This window comes from Salvelinus alpinus, chromosome 29 (genome assembly GCF_045679555.1).
Source record: "Salvelinus alpinus chromosome 29, SLU_Salpinus.1, whole genome shotgun sequence".
In the NCBI taxonomy this organism is placed as follows: domain Eukaryota; kingdom Metazoa; phylum Chordata; class Actinopteri; order Salmoniformes; family Salmonidae; genus Salvelinus; species Salvelinus alpinus.
In genome coordinates, this window is record NC_092114.1 from 30601830 (window position 1) to 30626306 (window position 24477).

The 24477-nt window shown below is 44.6% G+C and overlaps 1 protein-coding gene, 1 long non-coding RNA gene and 1 pseudogene across 8 annotated transcripts in view; 1 reads left to right on the forward strand and 2 right to left on the reverse strand.

The window, feature by feature from the left end:
• The window catches only part of LOC139558427 (receptor-type tyrosine-protein phosphatase U-like), a 291923-nt gene that overhangs the window by 20076 nt on the left and 247370 nt on the right, over window positions 1-24477 (forward strand). The gene's annotated exons all lie outside the window — the stretch shown is intronic.
• On the reverse strand, window positions 17550-18521 carry LOC139559102 (intelectin-like; annotated as a pseudogene).
• LOC139558423 (uncharacterized) lies at window positions 20030-22860 on the reverse strand. Its single transcript, XR_011671571.1, has 4 exons — window positions 22614-22860; window positions 22222-22405; window positions 21614-21752; window positions 20030-21520 (listed from the first exon to the last, which is right to left on the reverse strand). It is a non-coding gene; the product is annotated as an uncharacterized lncRNA (long non-coding RNA).

Sequence of the window (24477 nt, forward strand, 5' to 3'; positions counted from 1 at the left end):
TCCATCACTCACTTGCTTTTAATTAAACCTGTCAATCACACAAAGCGAGAGAGAGACAGAGAGAAAGAGAGATTTCCCTGTCACAGCTCTGTGAAGGACTAAACCTGTCCTAATGGGGACATCTAAATCTCTATTGTTGAGACAGGACAATGAGAAGCAAAGTAGGGGGAGGGTTCGACAACGATTAATTAGAAGTGCAGATAAGGGTTACTGTCAGGAGTGACAGGTTTTCTCTCTCTTTCATCAGCGACAGGAAGAGGGGTTGAGTAACAGACATAACCCTCTCAGACATATCAATCTGTGCATCCCTTTCCCACCCCTGTCCCTATATCCCTTTAGCCCGGGATGAGATGCCACCCCACAGCAGAGCCCATGTGTCGCAGGATGTTGTTTAATTAAGAATCAGCTGGAGAGGGATTAAACACATCAAGCAGAGTGATCAGCAGAGGAGTGAAGAAAGGGACGAGAGGAGAGAGAGTGAATTAATGAGAAGATGAGAGGGAGGGAGGGACGGAGAATTAGCAAGGGGAATTCATTAATGCAGGGTATTTTTTTCACCTCCACTGACCACCATGCCCGGTATGGGGTACTCCCTCGCTCTCCCCTTCCCTCCCTCCCTCCCTCTCCCCTTCCCACTCTCTCCCTCTCCCATTCCCTCCCTCCCACTCCCCCTCCCACTCTCTCCCCTTCCCTCCCTCTCCCACTCCCCCTCCCACTCTCTCCCTCTCCCCCTCCATTTTACGGTTTAGAGTAAATCCTTACCTCAGCTCTCTGCTGCCTAATTTACTTGATTTGTTTGTGTTTAATTGGGCCGGAGATTTGGATCCTCTCCCCTTCAGCACTGCTTACAGCCTGAAACATGAAACTTGAAACCACAGCACCTCACTAAGATAGAATAGAATACAGTCTGGAACTAAAGTTACCACACCACAGCACCTCACTAAGATATAATAGAATACAGTCTGGAACTAAAGTTACCACAGCACCTCACTAAGATAGAATAGAATACAGTCTGGAACTAAAGTTACCACACCACAGCACCTCACTAAGATAGAATAGAATACAGTCTGGAACTAAAGTTACCACAGCACCTCACTAAGATAGAATAGAATACAGTCTGGAACTAAAGTTACCACACCACAGCACCTCACTAAGATAGAATAGAATACAGTCTGGAACTAAAGTTACCACTCCACAGCACCTCACTAAGATAGAATAGAATACAGTCTGGAACTAAAGTTACCACACCACAGCACCTCACTAAGATAGAATAGAATACAGTCTGGAACTAAAGTTACCACAGCACCTCACTAAGATAGAATAGAATACAGCCTGGAACTAAAGTTACCACAGCACCTCACTAAGATAGAATATAATACAGTCTGGAACTAAAGTTACCACAGCACCTCACTAAGATAGAATAGAATACAGTCTGGAACTAAAGTTACCACACCACAGCACCTCACTAAGATAGAATAGAATACAGTCTGGAACTAAAGTTACCACAGCACCTCACTAAGATAGAATAGAATACAGTCTGGAACTAAAGTTACCACAGCACCTCACTAAGATAGAATAGAATACAGTCTGGAACTAAAGTTACCACAGCACCTCACTAAGATAGAATAGAATACAGTCTGGAACTAAAGTTACCACACCACAGCACCTCACTAAGATAGAATAGAATACAGTCTGGAACTAAAGTTACCACACCACAGCACCTCACTAAGATAGAATAGAATACAGTCTGGAACTAAAGTTACCACACCACAGCACCTCACTAAGATAGAATAGAATACAGTCTGGAACTAAAGTTACCACAGCACCTCACTAAGATAGAATAGAATACAGTCTGGAACTAAAGTTACCACAGCACAGCACCTCACTAAGATAGAATAGAATACAGTCTGGAACTAAAGTTACCACAGCACCTCACTAAGATAGAATAGAATACAGTCTGGAACTAAAGTTACCACTCCACAGCACCTCACTAAGATAGAATAGAATACAGTCTGGAACTAAAGTTACCACTCCACAGCACCTCACTAAGATAGAATAGAATACAGTCTGGAACTAAAGTTACCACAGCACCTCACTAAGATAGAATAGAATACAGTCTGGAACTAAAGTTACCACTCCACAGCACCTCACTAAGATAGAATAGAATACAGTCTGGAACTAAAGTTACCACAGCACCTCACTAAGATAGAATAGAATACAGTCTGGAACTAAAGTTACCACTCCACAGCACCTCACTAAGATAGAATAGAATACAGTCTGGAACTAAAGTTACCACTCCACAGCACCTCACTAAGATAGAATAGAATACAGTCTGGAACTAAAGTTACCACAGCACCTCACTAAGATAGAATAGAATACAGTCTGGAACTAAAGTTACCACAGCACAGCACCTCACTAAGATAGAATAGAATACAGTCTGGAACTAAAGTTACTACAGCACCTCACTAAGATAGAATAGAATACAGTCTGGAACTAAAGTTACCACTCCACAGCACCTCACTAAGATAGAATAGAATACAGTCTGGAACTAAAGTTACCACAGCACCTCACTAAGATAGAATAGAATACAGTCTGGAACTAAAGTTACCACTCCACAGCACCTCACTAAGATAGAATAGAATACAGTCTGGAACTAAAGTTACCACTCCACAGCACCTCACTAAGATAGAATAGAATACAGTCTGGAACTAAAGTTACCACAGCACCTCACTAAGATAGAATAGAATACAGTCTGGAACTAAAGTTACCACAGCACCTCACTAAGATAGAATAGAATACAGTCTGGAACTAAAGTTACCACCACAGCACCTCACTAAGATAGAATAGATGATCAGGAAGTACACACACGTGTTAATAGTTCATGCTGTTGCACTCCCCTGCACTGCAGACTGGAGAATCCCCCTAGTGGGAGCTGTGAAACTGCAAAGGTCCTTGTCACTGGTGCTCACAGTGTGGAAGAACCCTGAGTCTGGAGTGGTCTCCTGCTGGGCTGGCAGCAGACACTAAAGGGGTCCGCATGCTTCCCAGCTGAAACAATTTGGAAGAGTTTCTGCATATATTATGACGACATTTTGTGAAGTTTTTGTTCGTTTTTGGACCTCGGTGAGGGGTTTTTCTGCTGTTTGGGCACACCATTTGTTTTCTGGAGGCAAGCCGAAGTCTACGCCCCTTCGTCGCTGATTGGTCAACAGTAGGGATTCTTCAATGAGGTTTTTGTTGTCATTGTCACAATTCGTTTTCATGCACATTTTTTCATTGAGAAATACTGCACCAAACGTCTTTGTTAGATGTAATATTGCATGACGAAGATCTCCTCGGCTAAACATCAAAATTAATGACAGATGTCTTGTTATCTTAGATTAATTCTGAAGTGTATACTGGCGATGGTGTCTCAAAATGAACAAACAGTACTGTTGCTTTTTTCTAGTTTTTCAAGCGAAGGTCTTTTTAAGGGAGTATGCGAGCACATGCTGACGCCTTAAGGGCACTGGGGTTGAGATAGAGGCTGGGGTTCTGGAAAGGGTACATGGGGGAATGGGATGGGACTACTGGGGCTGTGGAGCTGTGGGGCTGGGGCTCTCCCAGTGTGGAGGAACCCTGATTCAGGAGTGACCTCCAGCTGACCTTTTAGTACAGGGAGGGGCTGGGACACTACAAGGGGCTCTGGCAAGGGAAGGCTAGAGGGCAATGGACCTCTCCCTCTGATGGCGCTGCATCAGACACCGATAGGGCTTAGGGAGAACTGCTGGAGTGGGCTTGAAAGGATGATTGATGCAGGCAAGGTGGACACCAAAGCAACTTTGAAGTGTGTGTGTGTGTGTGTGCGTGTGTGTGTGTGTTTTTGAGAGAAAATGTGTATGGATTGACCGAGCCGGAGGCATGAATAAAGTTGAGGGTGTAATTGGTCAATAGTGTTAGAGAGAGACTTACTGAAGGTGTTAGACGGAGCTTTAGTCTGTTTGTTTGGGGACTGATTTTAAGCCTGGCTAGGATGCAAATGTAAAATCCAGAGTTCTTTTCTCTTCTCAGACTTTGCAAGATAACGCTGAAGGGTTTTAATGAATAGGTCCGAAGGCACCCGTGACACCCTCACACTCATGTTGACATGTCAAATATGCTTGTGAGGAAAATGCTATTCTGAGCAATCGCCTTCAACCCTATGAAAAACAAAATCACTGGCATGTGAAATTCCTGTAGTGGGGAGGGGGTAGCTGATCTGGGAAGAGGGACCCCAGCTCTATCAGGCCGGTTAGGTGAAGTTATCTGGGATAGTGAGGGTGTGCGTGTGTGTGTATATGGGGGATATAGCTGCACATCCACTAAGGTAGACTTGTGGGTTCATTGCTGTTGGACTGGTGTAGCAGGCTTTTGTTCTGGACTTGGTTTCAGGGTGTGGGTCCATTCAGAGGCGAGACCGCCGGCTCCGGGATTTATTTCTGGCCAGTGAGCTAGAGTTAGCAGCGAGCGGAGCTGTATTTGCCTGTGTGAGGGGCTGGGCCTGGGGCTGGGGCTGGGGCTGGGGCTGGGGCTGGGGCTGGGGTGGGGCTGGGGCTGGGGCTTCGCTGGAGGATTCAAGCTATATCTGAACGAGGGAGCACCTCGCTCCAACTGAGAGACGAGTGCAGGGAAGCGGGACTGTACACTCTCTCATTATCAGAGTCTACAGGATGGAGGAAGAGAGATGGAGACAGAGATGGAGAGAGGGAGGGGTACGAGGAAGACAAAGAGCAGTAGATTAGGGAAAATAAGGAGATATAGAAGGAAAGAGGGACTGAGAGAAAGTGAGATGGAGAGATGAGGGACAGTGACAGTGTTAGGACAGGGAGGCTGTTGTTTTCTATGAACACAGAAGAGCCTCTGTCTCCAGCTGCAGACTTCTAAGCTCCAGTCCCTTGTCTGTCGCAGAGCCGCCCCCCCAAAGGGGTTAGACTGGAACCTAGCTAAACCTCAATGAAGCAGCTCTTGTTTAAGCCAGAATATTCTACTTGTCTCACTCTCCTTCACTCATTAGTGTAGGGAACTGTGATATGTCTCAAGGCAGTGGACAGTTTTAGAAACAGAAGTAATTTGTCAGACACTTGGTTGGGTCCTTCGTTCAGTAGATTTGCAGTTGAGGTGACCGGTAGACTTTTTAATAAGGTGACAGTTTTTTATTTCCGGTGAGATAGTGACTATTTTTGTGTCTGTGTGTGTAGTTTTGAAACACAGTGAGGACCTGCAGCCTGTTCTCGTTCCTGGCACTTCCTTCCTCGGTGTGCGTGATTGTGCGTGTGTGTGTTCGTGAGTCTGTGTGTGTAATTCTCTCCTGGCCCCTTGCCTGCCTCTGTCTTCTGTCTCGCTATAAGAAACACCAATGGGAGTGTCTGTGTGTTACCCACGGGAAAGAGTTGAGCTACACTTCATTCTCACAGACCAGGTGTCAAGACAAAGAGCAGCTGCAGCAACTCTGCATCAAACCATCTTTAGTGTGAATGTGTGTGTGTCCGTGTGTGTGTCCGTGTGTGTGTCCGTGTGTGTGTCCGTGTGTGTGTCCATGTGTGTCCCCGTGTGTGTGTCGTTTTAGTGTCCGTGTGTGTGTATGTGTGTGTGTGTGTAGTTTGGCTGGTCCAAAAGCCTGTCTTATCTCTGTTTCAGGGTTAGTGATGATGAATGAGAGGAGATCATGGATGGTCTTCAGACTCTGTAGTGTTTCTTTAGTCTGCCTGTAGCGTGACCTTGAAGAGAACCAGCAGATAGATAGATACGCTTTTCACCTCTGTAATTGATGTTCTCTCTGCTTGCTCTCTCACCTCTGTAGCCACGGCCCAAATGGCACCCTATTCCCTATGTAGTGCACTACTTTTGACAAGGGCCCGTGTAGGGAATAGGGTGTCATTTGGGATGCAGGCTGTAGCAGAGTTGAAGTGGAGCAGTGGTCCATGTAACAGACCTAGACCTGGGGCTAATGGGCAAATGCGTCTGTCAAATACTTTAATAATAGTCAGAAGTTTTAAGTTACTCTCTATTTATCTTGGAATTTGTCCTCTTGAGACTATTCCACTGTTGAAATGTTTCCGGTCCAACTAAATCAAGCACAGTTCAAGTATGAAAGTATTTGACCTGTGCTGTGACCTTCAGAATGTTGTTATTAAGAATGCATCAAGCTTTTAGTTAACAAACGATCTCTCTGAGTGATTTTTCTACTTGACCAAGTGCCACCCTTGAGCCAGGCCTTGTGTCAGTCTCACCCTTACTAGATTACTGTGCCTCTAAGGGCTCAGTCACAATAGTAGGTAATTAGAAGGCTCCTGTGGGATCCAGAGCTCTCAGCCTCTCTGATACTACTCTCTGGATGTGTCCCAAATGGCACCTATTCCCTATGGGTCCTGGTCAAAAGTAGTGCACTACATAAGGAATAGGGTGCCATTTGGGACTCTATACTCTATCTCTTTGCTGCTGTGGGTGGCAGGTAGCCTAGTGGTTAGAGCGTTGGACTAGTAACCGAAAGGTTGCAAAATCGAATCCTCGAGCTGCCAAGGTAAAAATCTGTTGTTCTGCCCCTGAACAAGGCAGTTAACCCACTGTTCCTAGGCCGTCATTGAAAATAAGAATTTGTTCTTAACTGACTTGCCTAGTTAAATAAAAAAATATAAAAAAGTGTCTTCAGTAGGCTGCTGTAGCTGTGTGGTGACCGTTCAGTCCCAAAGATACTGGAGCAGTCCTACCTTCTGTTTCACGTGGTGTGTGTGTGTCCAGTTGAATAACACAAGTTGATAGAGGATCAGTAGCATGGTGTCTTTCCCACACAAGGCTCTCTTGTGTGTGTGGCACCAGATTCTTTAGGATCAGTAGCTCATTAGTGTTGTGTTGGTCCTCATTGATCCAGACCGCTGCTAGAGCCACACTGCTGCTGCCCTCCAAGTCCCTCCAGACTACTACTGCTGACCACTGCTAACTGCTACTGCCCTCCGAGTCCCTCCAGACTACTACTGCTGACCACTGCTAACTGCTACTGCCCTCCGAGTCCCTCCAGACTACTACTGCTGACCACTACTAACTGCTACTGCCCTCCGAGTCCCTCCAGACTACTACTGCTGACCACTGCTAACTGCTACTGCCCTCCGAGTCCCTCCAGACTACTACTGCTGACCACTACTAACTGCTACTGCCCTCCGAGTCCCTCCAGACTACTACTGCTGACCACTACTAACTGCTACTGCCCTCCGAGTCCCTCCAGACTACTACTTATCTCTAGTCTCCTCTCAACCACACAGGCCAGGGGGAAGAAGGGATGGAGTGAAGGAGGGGATGAGGGGATGAGGGACGGATGAAAGGATTCTTGGGCTACGTTCAGAGGAGTTCAGCTTGCCTGAGAGAACTGAAGCAAACTTTGTCTCAAGACTAGGGCCAAGCAGGCAGACAGAGACAGACAGACCCTCCTCCAAAAACCCCACTGCACCCCTCTTAGCCTGGCTGACCTGATGCCACCACTGCTGGTGGGGAGAACAGAACAGAAGAGCTGACGTGACAGAGCAGCCATCAGAGGAGCTGTCACCCAGGCTCTTATGTCCGGCTCTCTCCTCTGATGCTCAGCCACACTGACAGGGGAAAACATGTCAAACAAACACTCACTAATACCCCCTGTCCCTGTCTGTCCCTGTCTCTAACAGCTCTCCTGTCGGTCTGTCTGTCTGTCAACAGCTCTCCTGTCTGTCTGTCTGTCTGTCTGTCTGTCTGTCTGTCTGTCTGTCTGTCTGTCTGTCTGTCTGTCTGTCTGTCTGTCTGTCTGTCTGTCTGTCTGTCTGTCCCCTAACAGCTATCCTCCCCCTCCCTTTCTGTCTCTCTGTTTGTCCCTCTCCTGCTATTACAGTCAGTGCTGACTGAGAGGGAAAAACAGCCCCTCAACAACAAATAACAACTCTTTCTCTGAGTCATACTAGTATCAATGTAAAGTCCCCACCCTGAAGAGCATGTGTGCGTTCGTGAGTGTGAACAGTAACAGTCCTCAGTACAGAAATTCAGCCTTTCGTTTTAATGTTCCTGTTATCATTCAGACCTGAGGGAGGAGACATTAAAGCCAAACAATCTTGTTGTAGCATCCTGTGCATGACCACTCTCCCTAATGCTGCCCCCAACTTACACACACACACACACACACACACACACACACACACACACACACACACACACACACACACACACACACACACACACACACACACACACACACACACACACACACACACACACACACACACACACACACACACACACACACACACACACACACACACACCTCACAGGCTTGGCAGCAGAGTTACCCTGTCTTTATTTACATGGTTTGGGGCGAAGGGGATTACGAGCATGTCCACAGGCCCTGATCGTACCCCACGCATGAGTGGCATTCATGTGCTTGGCAGCTAAACAGCAGGGGAGATGCAGGGAGGCACGCTGGGTGTTTGTGTGTGTATGTGTGTGTGCGCGTCACGTTCCCTTCATTCTCAATCAGCGCTGGATAATCTAGGATTACTGGTGCAGCCTCCTTTCATCCTCTCACGGTGGCTGGTGTCTTTGTCTGAAAGACAGAAAGACACAATGCTAATAGACACAGCTGTAGGTAGGACCAACCATAGGTGAGAGAGTGAGTGAGTGAGTGAGTGAGTGAGTGAGTGAGTGAGTGAGTGAGTGAGTGAAAAAAAAAGAAAAACAACAACAGGGAGAATGTAAAACCTGGAGATCCTAGAGAAGATGGGACACATGACCATACTAAAACAGATCTAGGTTGTATGTCCAGCAAATATATTTGACATTATCTGCAGCGCTTTGTTACCAGCTGAGTGTTGTAATACAATTATATAAGTCTGGTGTTGAAGAATGAATGGCTAAAAATGTATAAAAGTTGACTGATGTTTCTCCTGCGTAGGGTTGTGGCTGTCTGCGTAGGGTTGTGGCTGTCTGCGTAGGGTTGTGGCTGTCTGCGTAGGGTTGTGGCTGTCTGCGTAGGGTTGTGGCTGTCTGCGTAGGGTTGTAGCTGTCTGCGTAGGGTTGTGGCTGTCTGCGTAGGGTTGTGGCTGTCTGCGTAGGGTTGTGGCTGTCTGCGTAGGGTTGTGGCTGTCTGCGTAGGGTTGTGGCTGTCTGCGTAGGGTTGTGGCGGTCACGAAATTTCGTCAGCTGGTGATTGTCAAGCAAATAGCTGTCGGTCACACGGTAATTGACCATTAATTAACATAAACACATTTAGCATCTCCTGGCTACCACACACAGCCCACAAGCCACTGCTGCAGACCTTTGGAACATCTACCTTTTCAAAAGTCTAATAAACCATTGTACACATGAATAATTATTATTATAATATTATTATATTACTTATTATAATTATAGCCTAAACCTTCACAATAAATACTTTACTTATTTTCGACAGGTCTAAAGAAACATGATATGAAGAAAAAGTAGTCTATTTCATTAGAACAGAATAGCATACCGAGTTGTCCTTGTGTTAGGTCCTGATCTGGCTATGCCAAATGGCTGTGGGCTACACCAGTTCATTTAGCAAACAAGCTTTGCTTAGAATTCCATGGTATTATTTTATAGTATGATGAATACAATTGAACAAAACTGAATAAAATAGAAAGGATATTTTCTCCAAATGATTTGAGGGAGTGCACACATGCGACTATTCTGTGCGAAATAGGTACTCCTATATATTTAATTTAGAGTTAATAATGTACCTTTAGTTGTTCTACAAACATTGGGCTATATGTTTTGATTTTTAATACATTGTAAGGCTGCATGATGCGACTAATGATGATTTCAAAAAAGTCACTTGAAAGGCATGAGCTCTGCTTTGTTTTTTTGTGCAGGCTGTTCACACTTCGTCAGTCTCTCATTCACAATTTGAGAAGCACTTGATAATGCTTTGACTTTCCCGGCGGCATCCCCTTTGTGTGGCCATGAAGCACACTAATAAAATCCATTCCTTTTGCAGCCCTTCTCCCTGAGTGCTGCCTGTTCTGAAACACTTCTCACTCACACGGCTCTCCATCACGTGATCTGGTCTTTCTCACAGGCTACAAGTGAAGACAGACACTTCAGGGGACACAACTGCACGCGTCCTTATCCAATTCCGAGGTGCATATTGAAGATATTGGAAGAACTGTCCACATTTAGTTTTTGTCAGCCAACAAGATGAGTAGGCCTAACGAACAGCAAAAGCACTAGCTTATGTCAATCTACTATCCCCCATAGTACAAAAGTTGACCTATTCTGTGCAATAAATAAATATTCCAAACATATTCTGGGACAGTTGGTGGATGCGATAGATCCCAAATTTAATACAACCATTGTCATGTATAGTCCCCCTCCGGTGCTCGAAGTCGCCAGTCTGCTGATTTATTATCTAGCCTATAGAAAGCTGATGGGATCCTCCTCGTTTTAGTAGAGGCCATCACTCTGTTTTCTCGTGCAATTACATAGCCTATAGAAATGTTGCGCAACATGAATTCATGGGCTCTCATGAAGTGTTTGATTAGATTTTTGATTTCATTTTCATTGATGTCAGAGTGATTAGAGGGACAACAAAGTGCTGAGTACCATGCTGTTAGCAAGTTTGGTAGTGTAACGCTCGTCTTTCTCCTCATCTGAAGAGGAGCAAGGATCGGACCAATATGCAGCGTAGTTTAAAGACATAATCACGTTTATTTAAACGAAGACGAAAAACACTTGAACAAACTACAAAATAACAAACGACGTGAACAGACCTGAACTTGAGAACAAAACACATGAACGCACGAACAGGATGGAACACACGAACGAACGAAACGAAACAGTCCCGTGTGGTACAAACACTGACACAGGAACAATCACCCACAAACAAACAGTGAGAACAGCCTACCTTAATATGGTTCTCAATCAGAGGAAACGTAAAACACCTGCCCCTGATTGAGAACCATATCAGGCTAATTGAACATGAACCCAACATAGAAACACATAATATAGAATGCCCACCCAGCTCACGTCCTGACCAACTAAACAAAGACAAAACAAAGGAAATAAGGTCAGGAACGTGACAGGTAGGCTACTAATGACCATCAGCAACATCAGAGCTTGGAGAAACCTAATTACCATGACTAAACGGTCACGTTAAATTTGACTGCCTTCATGACATGTGACCGCCGGTGTGGTGGTAATACGGTCACCACAACAGACCTAGACAACCAGATAAGGGGAGTTCCTTATTAATTAGTGTTCTTAATTCATCAGTCAAGTACAAGGAAGGAGCGAAAACCCGCGGACACTCGGCCCTCCATGGAATGAGATTGATCCTTACATAATAAATGACCAGCCCTGTATGCATTGGTTCCACTTTGAACCTAAACAGCAAAAAAATAACCTACTTTTATCGTTATTCAGAGAAAAAGATATGAAACCACGTAGCAGTCATTATTGAATTTAAATGTGGCAAATTGTCTCTTTTTTTCTGTTCCAAATACAGTAATTATCTTTCCTCTGTGTGCAGCGTGCTATGGAGCGATGACAATAGGGGATTAACAGGGTTTCTAATTCTCTTCCCAAATCCACTTTAGCCAGGCTAGTGAGTCTGCAGCTGAGCTGGGGTTTATAGCTAGTGAGTCTGACTTGGGGCTCAGCTAGGTTTATATCCCTCTCACCCCACTGAGCTACTTCTGGCTAAAAGGAAGAGAGGGAGGGAGGGTGAGAGAGAAGGGGGGAGGGAAGGGGGAGTGCAAGAGAGAAGGGGGGGTGAGGGAGGGAGGAAGGGCGAGAGAGAAGGGGGGGTGAGGGAGGGCAGAAGGGAAGGAGGAGGGAAGGGGGAGGGCGAGGGAGAGAGGAAGAAAGGGGCGGAAGGGAGAGAAGGGAAGGGGGTGGGACAGGAGAGGAGGGAAGTGGGCGGGCGGGCGGGCGGGCAGGCAGGAGAGGAAGGAAGGGGGCGGGCGGGAGAGGAGGAAAGGGTACGAGAGAGCGAGAGAGGTGGGAAGGGGACGGGAGAGGAGAAGAGAGGAGGGACAGGGGCAGGTGGGCAGAAGAGGAGGGAAGGGGGTAGGCGGGCGGGAGAGGAGAAGAGAGGGGGGAAGGGGGAGGGATGGCAAGAGAGGAGGGAAGGGGGCGGGAGAGGAGAAGAGAGGAGGGACAGGGGCAGGTGGGCAGGAGAGGAGGGAAGGGGGCAGGCAGGTGGGAGAGGAGAGTAGGGAAGGGGGCGGGAGAGGAGGGAAGGGGGAGGGGGAGGGAAGAGGGCAGGTGGCCGAGAGAGGAGAGGAGGGAAGGGGGCAGGCGGGCAGGAGAGGAGGGAAGGGGGCAGGCGGGCAAGAGAGGAGGGAAGGGGGCGGGAGAGGAGAAGAGAGCGATAGAGGAGGGAAGGGGGAGGGCGGGCGAGAGAGTAGGGAAGGGGGAGGGAGGGCAAGAGAGGAGGGAAGGGGGAGGGAGGGCAAGAGAGGAGGGAAGGGGGAGGGAGGGCGATAGAGGAGGGAAGGGGGAGGGAGGGCGAGAGAGTAGGGAAGGGGGAGGGAGGGCGATAGAGGAGGGAAGGGGGATGGCGGGCAAGAGAGAAGGGAAGGGGGAGGGAGGGCGAGAGAGTAGGGAAGGGGAGGGACGGTGAGAGAGGAGGAGGCGGGAGGGCGAGGAAGAAGGGGGGAGGGAGAAGGGAGGGAAGAAGGGGGAGGGAGGGAGGGAAGAAGGGGGAGGGAGGGAGGGAAGGAGAAGGGAGGGCGAGGGGGGAGGGAGGGAAGGAGAAGGGAGGGTGAGGAAGAAGGGAGGGAGGGAGAGAGGAGGGAAGGGGGAGGGAGAGAAGAGGAAGGGGGAGGGAGGGAGGGCGAGGAAGAAGGGGGGAGGGAGGGTGAGGAAGAAAGGGGGTGGGAGGGAGAGAGGAGGGACGGGGGAAGGAGGGTGAGGAGGGAGAGGAAGAAGGGATGGGGAGAGACAGAGAGAAGGGGACCATGACCCTGCTTGCTTTCTCCTTTGCAGGACTGACAGGTGGAAACCTGATGTACCAGGGTCATAATGTCTCTCCCCTGACACCCACACACACTATAGCACCCGTTCACCTATAGGTGGACTATAGGAACACTTTTCCTGCCAGCCAGGTAGAATACATCTACCTTCTTATCCCCCCTCCTCGTCCCTTCTTCTACCACCTCCTGAACCCTGAGAGTAGTGGCCAGATGGAGCGTTTAGCGACTATCTAATTAGTCCTCAGGCTTTGACACTCCCTCACTGTCTCATGTGTTTTTCCTCCCTCTCCATAGACCTCACTATCAGTTAGCTTCAGATTGGGCAAAGGTGCTCATAACTCAGTGTCCTATGTATGTAACAGATGTTGATCGTACTCTCCTTGCGTTGTGTTTTGTCCAAATAAATCACCCCAGCCAGTGGTCCCAGTTGAGCATGATTTATTATCTGCTGTTGTTAAATAGGAAACAGCACGCTAGTTGTGCAGGGCTTGATGATGTTGATGGCTGTCGATGGTAAAATCCCTTGCATCACATTTTCATACTGGTACTAAACAAAATACAAAAATACAATACAAAATATACAGTAACATGTGTAAATACCTGTTGCTAAATAGGAAACAGCACGTTACTTGGCTGTCGATGATATCATCTGTAGCATGAAAACAACTGTTGGCAGTGGGCTTATGTAACCAGCATGCTAGCTAACACACTTACAGTGGGGAGAACAAGTATTTGATACACTGCCGATTTTGCAGGTTTTCCTACTTACAAAGCATGTAGAGGTCTGTAATTTTTATCATAGGTACACTTCAACTATGAGAGACGGAATCTAAAACAAAAATCCAGAAAATCACATTGTATGATTTTTAAGTAATTAATTTGCATTTTATTGCATGACATAAGTATTTGATACATCAGAAAAGCAGAACTTAATATTTGGTACAGAAACCTTTGTTTGTAATTACAGAGATCATACGTTTCCTGTAGTTCTTGACTAGGTTTGCACACACTGCAGCAGGGATTTTGGCCCACTCCTCCCTACAGATCTTCTCCAGATCCTTCAGGTTTCGGGGCTGTCGCTGGGCAATACGGACTTTCAGCTCCCTCCAAAGATTTTCTATTGGGTTCAGGTCTGGAGACTGGCTAGGCCACTCCAGGACCTTGAGATGCTTCTTACGGAGCCACTCCTTAGTTGCCATGGCTGTGTGCTTCGTGTCGTTGTCATGCTGGAAGACCCAGCCACGACCCATCTTCAATGCTCTTACTGAGGGAAGGAGGTTGTTGGCCAAGATCTCGCGATACATGGCCCCATCCATCCTCCCCTCAATACGGTGCAGTCGTCCTGTCCCCTTTGCAGAAAAGCATCCCCAAAGAATGATGTTTCCACCTCCATGCTTCACGGTTGGGATGGTGTTCTTGGGGTTGTACTCATACTTCTTCTTCCTCCAAACACGGCGAGTGGAGTTAGACCAAAAAGCTATATTTTTGTCTCATCAGACCACATGACCTTCTCCCATTCCTCCTCTGGATCATCCAGATGGTCATTGGCAAACTTCAGACGGGCCTGGACATGCACTGGCTTAAGCAGGGGGACCTTGCGTGCGCTGCAGGATTTTAATCCATGACGGCGTAGTGTGTTACTAATGGTTTTCTTTGAGACTGTGGTCCCAGCTCTCTTCAGGTCATTGACCAGGTCCTGCCGTGTAGTTCTGGGCTGATCCCTCACCTTCCTCATGATCATTGATGCCCCACGAGGTGAAATCTTGCATGGAGCCCCAGACCGAGGGTGATTGACCGTCATCTTGAACTTCTTCCATTTTCTAATAATTGCGCCAACAGTTGTTTCCTTCTCACCAAGCTGCTTGCCTATTGTCCTGTAGCCCATCACAGCCTTGTGCAGGTCTACAATTTTATCCCTGATGTCCTTACACAGCTCTCTGGTCTTGGCCATTGTGGAGAGGTTGGAATCTGTTTGATTGAGTGTGTGGACAGGTGTCTTTTATACAGGTAACGAGTTCAAACAGGTGCAGTTAATACAGGTAATGAGTGGAGAACAGGAGGGCTTCTTAAAGAAAAACTAACAGGTCTGTGAGAGCCGGAATTCTTACTGGTTGGTAGGTGATCAAATACTTATGTCATGCAATAAAATGCAAATTAATTACTTAAAAATCATACAATGTGATTTTCTGGATTTTTGTTTTAGATTCCGTCTCTCACAGTTGAAGTGTACCTATGATAAAAATGACAGACCTCTACATGCTTTGTAAGTAGGAAAACCTGCAAAATCGGCAGTGTATCAAATACTTGTTCTCCCCACTGTATATACAGCAATCATATACCAAAGCACATCCCAGAAAGCCCCTCAATCCCTAACAGGTACCATATACCCACACATGTATAAATCAGCAATGTACAGCAAACTTGTACATACACATTGTAAAATATAACATAGAAAACAGTATTCAGAATGTGAACTACCCCTTGCATCACATTTTCATTCTGGGAAGACCTGACGTTCGCGATCTCCCCCTATCTGCAAGCGGGGCCAATCACAACACGCCTTATTGACATCGGAATTGAACCAACCAATAAGAATGCTTGAACATTAAATACACCGTTCTTTAGAGGCAAGTGGAAGCATAACCAACCCTGTTACATGTAGACTTTGTATCCATGACCATGACATACAGTGGGGTCAGAAATGATTGACACCCTTGACCAAGATGAGCAAAAATTACTGTATAAAATAAATCATTAAAATATTTCGCTGTATTGTATGCTTAAAAAAATTGCTCAGAGAAATACAATTGCTCAGAGAAAGAGATTTTATTTAACAAGTTAAAAAAATATATATATATCAGATTGACACTGTTTTCAATACCTCACCTTGTGAGGATAGACAGAAGTGTCTATCCTCACAAGACGGCACTGAGACTTTTTCTAAAATGTTTTATGAGTTGGAGAACACATTGGGAGGGATCTCAGACCATTCCTCCATACACAATCTTTCCAGATCCTTGATATCCTTAATCTGCGGTTATTGACTGCTCTCTTCAATTCAAACCACAGGTTTTCAAAGGGTTTGAAGTCCAACATTATCGACACCCTTGATAAAGATGAGCAGTTAGTGTAAAATAATATAACTTCCCAATGTTTTGCTCATCTTTATCAAGGGTATCGATCATTTCGGACCCCACTGTTACTCATCTTGAGAGATTGAGGTGTGTGTGTGTCAGGGTTCCCTCCGTAAGTAATGTGCTAGCCTGCAGGCTACCCCTGTGTTGCTCATCGGAGCTTCCACACACACACACACACACACACACACACACACACACACACACACACACACACACACACACACACACACACACACACACACACACACACACACACACACACACACACACTGCTCTGTCACCACCATACATAAGACCTTCTGTCTATGCTCAGCCTTTCAGCCATTTGCCTATATGCGTGTGCATACGTGTATGTGTGTTTGTGTACAGCTGTATGTGACTGTGATCCTAACACAAGGTGAAGTGTGTTAGCCAGAACACCCTAGTTATGTGTCTTTTCCTCTGAGGGTGGTGGGAACATCTCTGGCTCTCAACCTCCCGGAAAGCTTCATCCAGGGAAACAGACCCAGAAATAATGATGCTGTATGGCCATGGACATTCTGAGACTCGGCTAGGCTGGCGGCTTTTCTTCTCTTCATCATTATGTCGCCTGCTGCCTCTTGGCCGTGTGTGTGTCCCAGAGGAGCGCCATTAGTTGGATACGATCATGTCCAGTGTCTTTCTTCAAGAGACAAACATGTTTTAATCTGACAGCCAGCAGCATGTACTGTATATCTACATTTCAAAACATCACATAGCTAGTCGTGTGAAAACACTGGGGTATCATTACAGCACTCAGAACATGTCCTCTCTATGTCCTTTCTCCTCTGTCTCCCTCTCTCTCTCGCCTTCTCTCTTTCGCCTGATCTCTCTCTCTCTCGCCTTCTCTCTCTCTCGCCTTCTTAGAGAGATGGCGAGGAGGTATTCTATCTCCTAGACAAAGTTCTGCCAAGGTTCCAGGGGTTCTGTTGGTTGTTGTAGGCAAAGTTATACCCATATGGAGGAGTAGGTTCACCTTAACCTACCCACCAAAGAAAGAAGAAAGAAAGATTCTGATGAAAAAGTACAGTAGGCTCATTTCATGCTCTCAAATCTATAGACTACTTTATTGCAGAAAGAAAGTTCAAACAAGCCCACACAATCCATACACAGACTTTCCACCCCCCATCACCCCAACACAACAGGTGTCACAAAGTAGATTACAGTGACCCTCACATGACATAATAATATTTGTCACAATATCTATATCTATAATATCTATAATAACTATAAGCATTTAATGAGTGTATAAGACGCTCATCTTTTTATGACGCATGGAATGGTTAATGCTTTATACTGTTTCTTTATAGTAGGAATGGAATTAATAGAGAAAAAAAATAAAATAAAAAATACTTTTAAATGTATTGTTTTAATCTGTACCCAAAAATCTTTCAATCAATAAAACAACCCAAAAAAGTAAATGCATGGTGCATTAGCGGTAAAAGAGTAAGACAGCTGACTCAAGCATCTGTTATGATGCACTAAAGCCTATATGGGTCCCATAGCCATTCCAGGCAAAGCCAGTGAAATCCCCACATTGAAGAGGGTTAGCCTCAGGGAAAAACCCACATCCACCTATACAGTAATGTTCAACATTACCACTTTTGGGTTTGACCCCAGAGCAGATGGCTGTTCATGGTTTATGGCTCTGAAACTGATGAAGCCTCCTTCAATCTCCCCTCCAGAGTAAGGGCCGTATACATTTTTGGTAGACTCTTTGTCCCCAAGGTCATACACTATGGGTATGGAGGGTCCATTGTCGGACAGGTGTGCACCAACGTTGTACTCGACCGGGTATCTGTGGAAGAGTTGGTACAGGTTTCCCCCGTACAGATGGAGGAAGTGCCTGTCAGTGTGGTAGCGCATGATGGCGGCCAGGTTCCAGTGGTTGACCGGAGTGTTGTTGGGAACATGCCACACCGACATGTCTTCTGCTTCGATGTCGTAGTTGCCAGGATTCTTGAAGTCATCGTCCGTGGCTGCCTCCACTGTTCCGAAAGTCTTTCTGTTGGCCCAGTTGCCTTCTCCTTGTGGCCAGTTGGCGTTGTTGCCCTGCTGGCTGGTCCAACGATCGCCCACCGTGCACTTCCCATAGATGTTGTCTTCGTGCACGCTTGCCACCAGAGTGCAGCCGCCGCCCGCTGTGGTCATGTCGCAGAAGGTCTGGTAGACCACCCCAGTAGCTGTGGTACAGGCCGTTCTCAGTTTGACCATATTTGTCCTTAACTTCCTTGCAGCTTCTGGCATTGAACTGAGCCCTATTTCTCAAATCATTAACTGTGACAACTTTTGGAGCACTTGCCTGCCCAACCTTCTTTACAGAATCAAGTGCTGAAGTGGTGGTGCATGATGTCTGAAGTGGCATCAGTAGAGGGATCGTCAGCAGAAAAGCCTGGTACATCATGTCTGTTGTAGTGAGGTTTCAGTGAGGATCTGTTGAACCTTTTGCTTTTGAGGTACTTATATGTTAAGTCCTTGGCAACAATATTTTTGTGACAATTTATTTTAAGGTGCATATATTAGCCACAAATTAGTATTTTATAAGTGTATATACAAGTAGCTAATAAGGTCTTTATTATATCTTATTAGCAATAGATTAGGCCTTTTATTAAAGGTGCAATATGCAGAAATGGCTCAGCTGCTGGTTGCAAAAATTTGAATAGTTAGCCTAATTTCAGTTTATGTGAGAAAACAAGCAGTCATTGTGTAGAGAATCATTGTACCCTCTAAACCATAACAAAATATATATTTTAATCTGTTTGAAATTGGTGTGCAAAACCGAAAGAAAAAAAACTGTAAAAACTAAAGTTTAGAGTGCGGAAAAATAGAAATACCACACATAAAACAGATCTACGCTTCTTAGACTTGCTTTCAAGGAGAATTACAGATCTATAACACACATATCTATGTGAATTTGGCCCGGCCGCCGAAAAAGTTATATATTGCAGCTTTAAGTATTTTTCTTTTTCAAACATGTGTTACTGGCCAATCCTTAATAATAAGCTCATTATTAGTCATAATAGAGACATATTAGCATTTAATAAAGAGCAAGTTACACAAGAAACATACTCTTAGTAAGCTGTCTCAATGTGGGACTAAGAAGGACACAGTGCCTTAAAAATGTGCTTACTTGCAGAAATATTGTTCAGAAATGACCTTATTGGACAGAATGGGGCACACCTCCCCACACCCATGAGCAAAAGCATGTAATGTTTGTGTGAAACAAAGGATTTGTGTAGTATCATGAAATAAGACATGGATTCATATTACAGTGCATTCGGAAAGGATTCAGACCCCTTCACTTTTTCCACATTTTCTTACGTTACAGCCTTATTTTTAAATGGATTAAATATTGAAAATTATTAGGCTGTAACGTAACAATATGTGGGAAAAGTTAAGGGGTCTGAATATTTTCCAAATGCACTGTATATCATATACGCGTGAAAATCAGCAACTGAACGTCCATAGTGTATATCTTTAAATCACAACCCTTACAGAAAAAAATAGGCTTCAATGCAAACAGTTGTGGCAAACCTTTGGGCAATTTTTCTCAAATTTGCGGCAAGCTCATATTTTCACAAGCAAATTCCTTTGGTGGCAAACTGTTGCAGTACATATACATATTCTGGAAAACTTGTGGCGAACTTTCTACTGTTTGCCGCAATGTGCTGCAAAATTAGTATGAATATGCAAATTAGATCAGGTTTTTGGTTATTGTGTGTTAACACTGAAATGTTGTATCAACATAAACAAAATCACAACTTTAAATTAACTATTTTGAGAAAAAAAACGAAACATACTAATGTAGTAAATATACTAAACAACGTGTTCAATGTCTTAACAGATAAAAATAAATCAAATACAACTTGAAATCATCAGCATGGTAATGAAGAAAAGAGCAAAGACTGGATATTTCCCAAATAAATTGTTTATTTCATCTTTTAGCTACAATATTTATTTGAGAGAAATGTGAACACTATGGCAATGTTGACCGTAGGATGTTTAAAGGGACAACTATAAAATTATTTACATGAGCCAAGTGTTAACTGAGCAATAGATTTCAACCAATGGAAGTTTAAAAGATAATTAACAAAATGTAAATAATTAAAACAAAAACTAAATCAAACCTAGTTCATAAGTATTGCCTTTGTGAGTAAACTTTGGAAATTACAGCCCTGTGGAAGTACAACGCTTGTTGAATGCATGAACTGAAACAATCAGAAAACACAAAACATACGAAATTAGGATACTGAAAACAATTACTGAAAACATTTTATTTTGGCAACTTAAAAAAGGTAGTAATAGACTTATGCCTAATATGGCAATTCATCATTTTTCTCCAAAATGAATTATTGTTACACTCTAAAACATGCTGCGTTAAAAATTACCCAGTTTGGGTCATTTTGACAACCCAACACTGGGTCAATATTGGACAAACACAGTATTGGGTTAATCCAACCCAGTAGGGTTGGGTTGTCCTTCTAAAGTAGTGCCTTGCGTTGAGCGCTTGACCCAGCTGCTAGGTAAATTAGACCATATTATTGCTGGGTTAAAACAACCCAGTGTGTTGCATTGTGACAAACCCAGAACATTGGGTTGGGGGAATTGACCCTGCAGCTGTGTCATTTATGTAATCATTGGTTTATTTTCAGTGTAATTCTAATTTCAATTTTGCTTATATATGTTTACCTTCTCTACCATCCCACCCCCTCCGTTTCCTACACACAATCAAGATACAATATTGAATGTCAAATAATTAATTTGTATTGCCTGCATTTCAGAACATCAGAGCATTTTTTAAATAGCAAATTTAAACAAAGCCCTATTGTTTAAGTATGTGTCATTTCATAAAATAAGATTTCATAATAGGATTGATTATTAAAATGTATTTATATTATTTCATCAACCAAACAGTCCAAACATCAGACTAAAGCATCAGCTGGACTTGATGTTCACACTCAGATTGCAACCTGAGAAAAACAAAGCGGGTGGAGAAACGGCGTCAACGGTGTCAAAATGTACACACAACAGTAGAGAGTGTCAATTCGCATGCACTGTGTAGCATATGCCAACTTAATGGTCATGAGATTCCATAATAAACAGTTGTATTTGTTATGTTCGCAATGTAGCCCTTTTGAATTATTGTTGTGTGTTCCATTTATTTGGGGAGTTATGCATTACAGAATTTGGAATGCTGTTCCTTTCATTCAAGGTTTACAAATGCTATCATCTAATTTCCCCATCAATCTCCCTATGGCTATCCACCATTTAAACGTACAGGCAAGTCATTGAAGGATTTTCTGGTCTCTTCGAAGCTGTGTCGGAATGTCTTCCTGCCAATCTTGTAGACTGGTGTTGGGAGGTCCACTGGCAGAAGTCTTAAAGTGATGTCACCTTGTTTATCTTAAGAGAATGTTTAGTGAATAACTTGATTGTTTCAGGCTAAAAATGTATGTGCATCTAAGGCACCACCAGCAGGGTCATTTCAAACTATACCTGCACTTTGAAGAGAAAGATCTTGAGCCTGCTACTCTCGGCTGGCAAAGTTATTTTTTTTGTCCTTGAAGACAGCGATCCAGTTCTCAGTGAGTTTCCCCGGGCAGTCCAGGTTTAAATTGGAGAAGTCCTGAGCAATCTGTAGTAAAGTGGACAAACAATTACTTTTTAATCATTAGTCTGGCTAACACCTAACTCTCGAAGTCCTCCGACCTCAGTCTGGAATGGCTCTTTAATATTGTCGGCACAGTGCATTGATAATGAAGGGGGCTGTGCTTTTACTAGTTGGCTCTCCTCTGTCTTTCACACTCAAACACCCACAGCCACACTGAGGCCCTGAGCGCCGCCCCCTTCTATTACAATGGTTGGATTTTCTAATCCAAACAATGAGGTCTCAACCCCGAGGAGAAAGAAATCATTTGAGAGAACCAATCAAACCCCGTTGCACAATTTATGAGCGAATATTGCATTAACAAACAGCCTCATTTCCAAACCAGTGTGTTCTCTCCCTGCGGTGTGAGTAATGTGCGTTCCGTCAGCCAGGCTAGTTAATCACAGCAAACAGAATCAAATTCAAGTCTTAATGTTTTTGTAAAAAATTTACCCACCATGCCTGGAGTATCCAGCAGATGCGGATACTCTCGTACTATCTCGACTATCTTGTCCCCATTATGTCTGGTCCACTGAGCCCTCTGGATTGCGGTGTCCTTCATGTACTCCGCAACATGAATTGCCGGCCAGATGTTGTTCTTCAGCCACTCGGTCATCTGGGCTGCCCTCTCACAGTTGACTCTGTTGTGAGCACAAAGTATTCAATGAATTATACATTCCTTATACCAATCAGTTTTCAAAATACACAACAAATCCTTCAACGTGTACCTGGCAACACCCGGCTACTGCTCAAACTTGGTGTGTCGCTTGGGGTTTCCACAGTCCTATGTTTTCACGTGTGTGTCTCGGGGACCTCCCCTTATGTATAAAAAGTGTGGCGTTTACTCACTGCGTGTAAGTCTTTTATGTACTTCTTTAACTTCAGGCTATAGCCGAGTCGTCCAAAAGCAAGAGTGTTTCCTGGTCTGTCTCCTCCACTACAAAAGAGGAAGGGGGTACCGAGTCAGTTGCACAACTGAATGCATTCAACCAAGATGTGTCTTCTGCGTTTAACCCAACCCCTATGAATCAGAACGGTGTGGGGAACGGCCTAAATCCACATCTTCTGCGTTTAACCCAACCCCTATGAATCAGAACGGTGTGGGGGACGGCCTAAATCCACATCTTCGGCGCCCGTGGAGCAGTTGTTCTTAACTGCCTCCTCAAGGACAGAAGTTTTTTACACCTTGTTGGCTCGGGGATTTGAACAAGCGACCTTTCGGTTACTGGCCCAATGCTCTCAACCGCTAGGCTTAACTGCTATGGGGGAGAGTTAAAGAACTAGTTTCACTCACATTTCTAGATTACGTACTTTGAGGAGGGAAGGGTTGATAAGCCAGGTCAAATGGTTAAACAAAGTCACGGGTGTGAGGAAAGAGCAAAATGAAGAGGCGGCAGTAGCTTTGAGGTTAGAAAGGCAGGCTGATAACCGGCAGCCAAATCTGTGACAGAATATCTGTGCAAATGACCAATAAAGCAAGCATGGTAAAATGAAGGCCAGACTATCTATGGCAGCTGTGAATGTAATGTATCTAGTCCCAAAGTGGCTTCATGGTTCTAAGAGGCTCTGATGAAGTTAGGTCTTTCAAGTTTCTGTTAAGGTACTATTGATTATCAGTGACAATGTGGAAGACGTACATGTAGATGCTGTTTTACACTGGGTCAATAAAAATCTGTTTTGTTTTTCCCCACAGCACTGTCCCCAAACTCTCAAAAAGGACTTTCTCAGTTTTACTTACCCTCAAACTTTGAATCAGAGGCCAGGTTCCACTCATTGAGCGTATCTTTTACAAAGCTGTCCATTGGCCTTGACAGAAAAAAATTATTTTTGAAAGATAGTATAGCTAGCTAACTTAGCTACATCAAATTTAAGCTGAACTCTAACTACAGATAGAACAATGCTTTGCTCAAAGGTTACTGCTGACTAATCCCATTCTGTACAAATTTGCGCAACCGCAACATTCAAACGAGGCTGCAATGAAAACTAATGGGACTGTAGCGACTGTGTTGACATTTCTATTCAAGTGTTGATTGACATGGTAATGGCCCGATAGTATTCGAGAAAAGTTGAAAAAACAGACCCCTCTGACGCTGTACGTTAAATTGTGACGTGTCATGACATAACGTACAGCACGCATAATGCAACTAATTTTGTGTCGTACAGCCTCTCTCCACAAGGTGTAGCGCTTCTCTCGCAGATGAAAAATAAGGAAGGAACAGGGTAAGGGGGATACCTAGTCAATTGTACAACTGAATGTGTTCATTTTTTGCGTCAACTCTGCAAGCCAACGTGACTCTCAAAAGCCGCGACAGCTGCTGTCTTCTTCTGAAGATAACTTTAGACCTGCCGGAAAAACCCGATTCAAATTTGACACAAACCTTCAAATAGGTATGTAACGACACATTATATAAACTCTTTGTAGTGTTTAATTTTCATTTTAGAGGTGATAAGTTGGACAGATGGGGTGAAAAAAGCTGTTTCCCCACACGGATTGTCTCTCCCTTTCCATATCACGCAGTAGGTTTCGCTTCCCATCCTCCGTGTTTAAAAATACCCGACAGAGCTCATTGCCTTCTTCAATCATGCAGAGATGGGCAGCATGAAGGACTTGTCACTGATTTTGCTGGAAAGGGGAGAAATTGTGCTTTACAATGGTATTCATATTACAGTTGACCTGGAAGTATTATGTTTTTTGGCCGCTAAAATAAGGTAA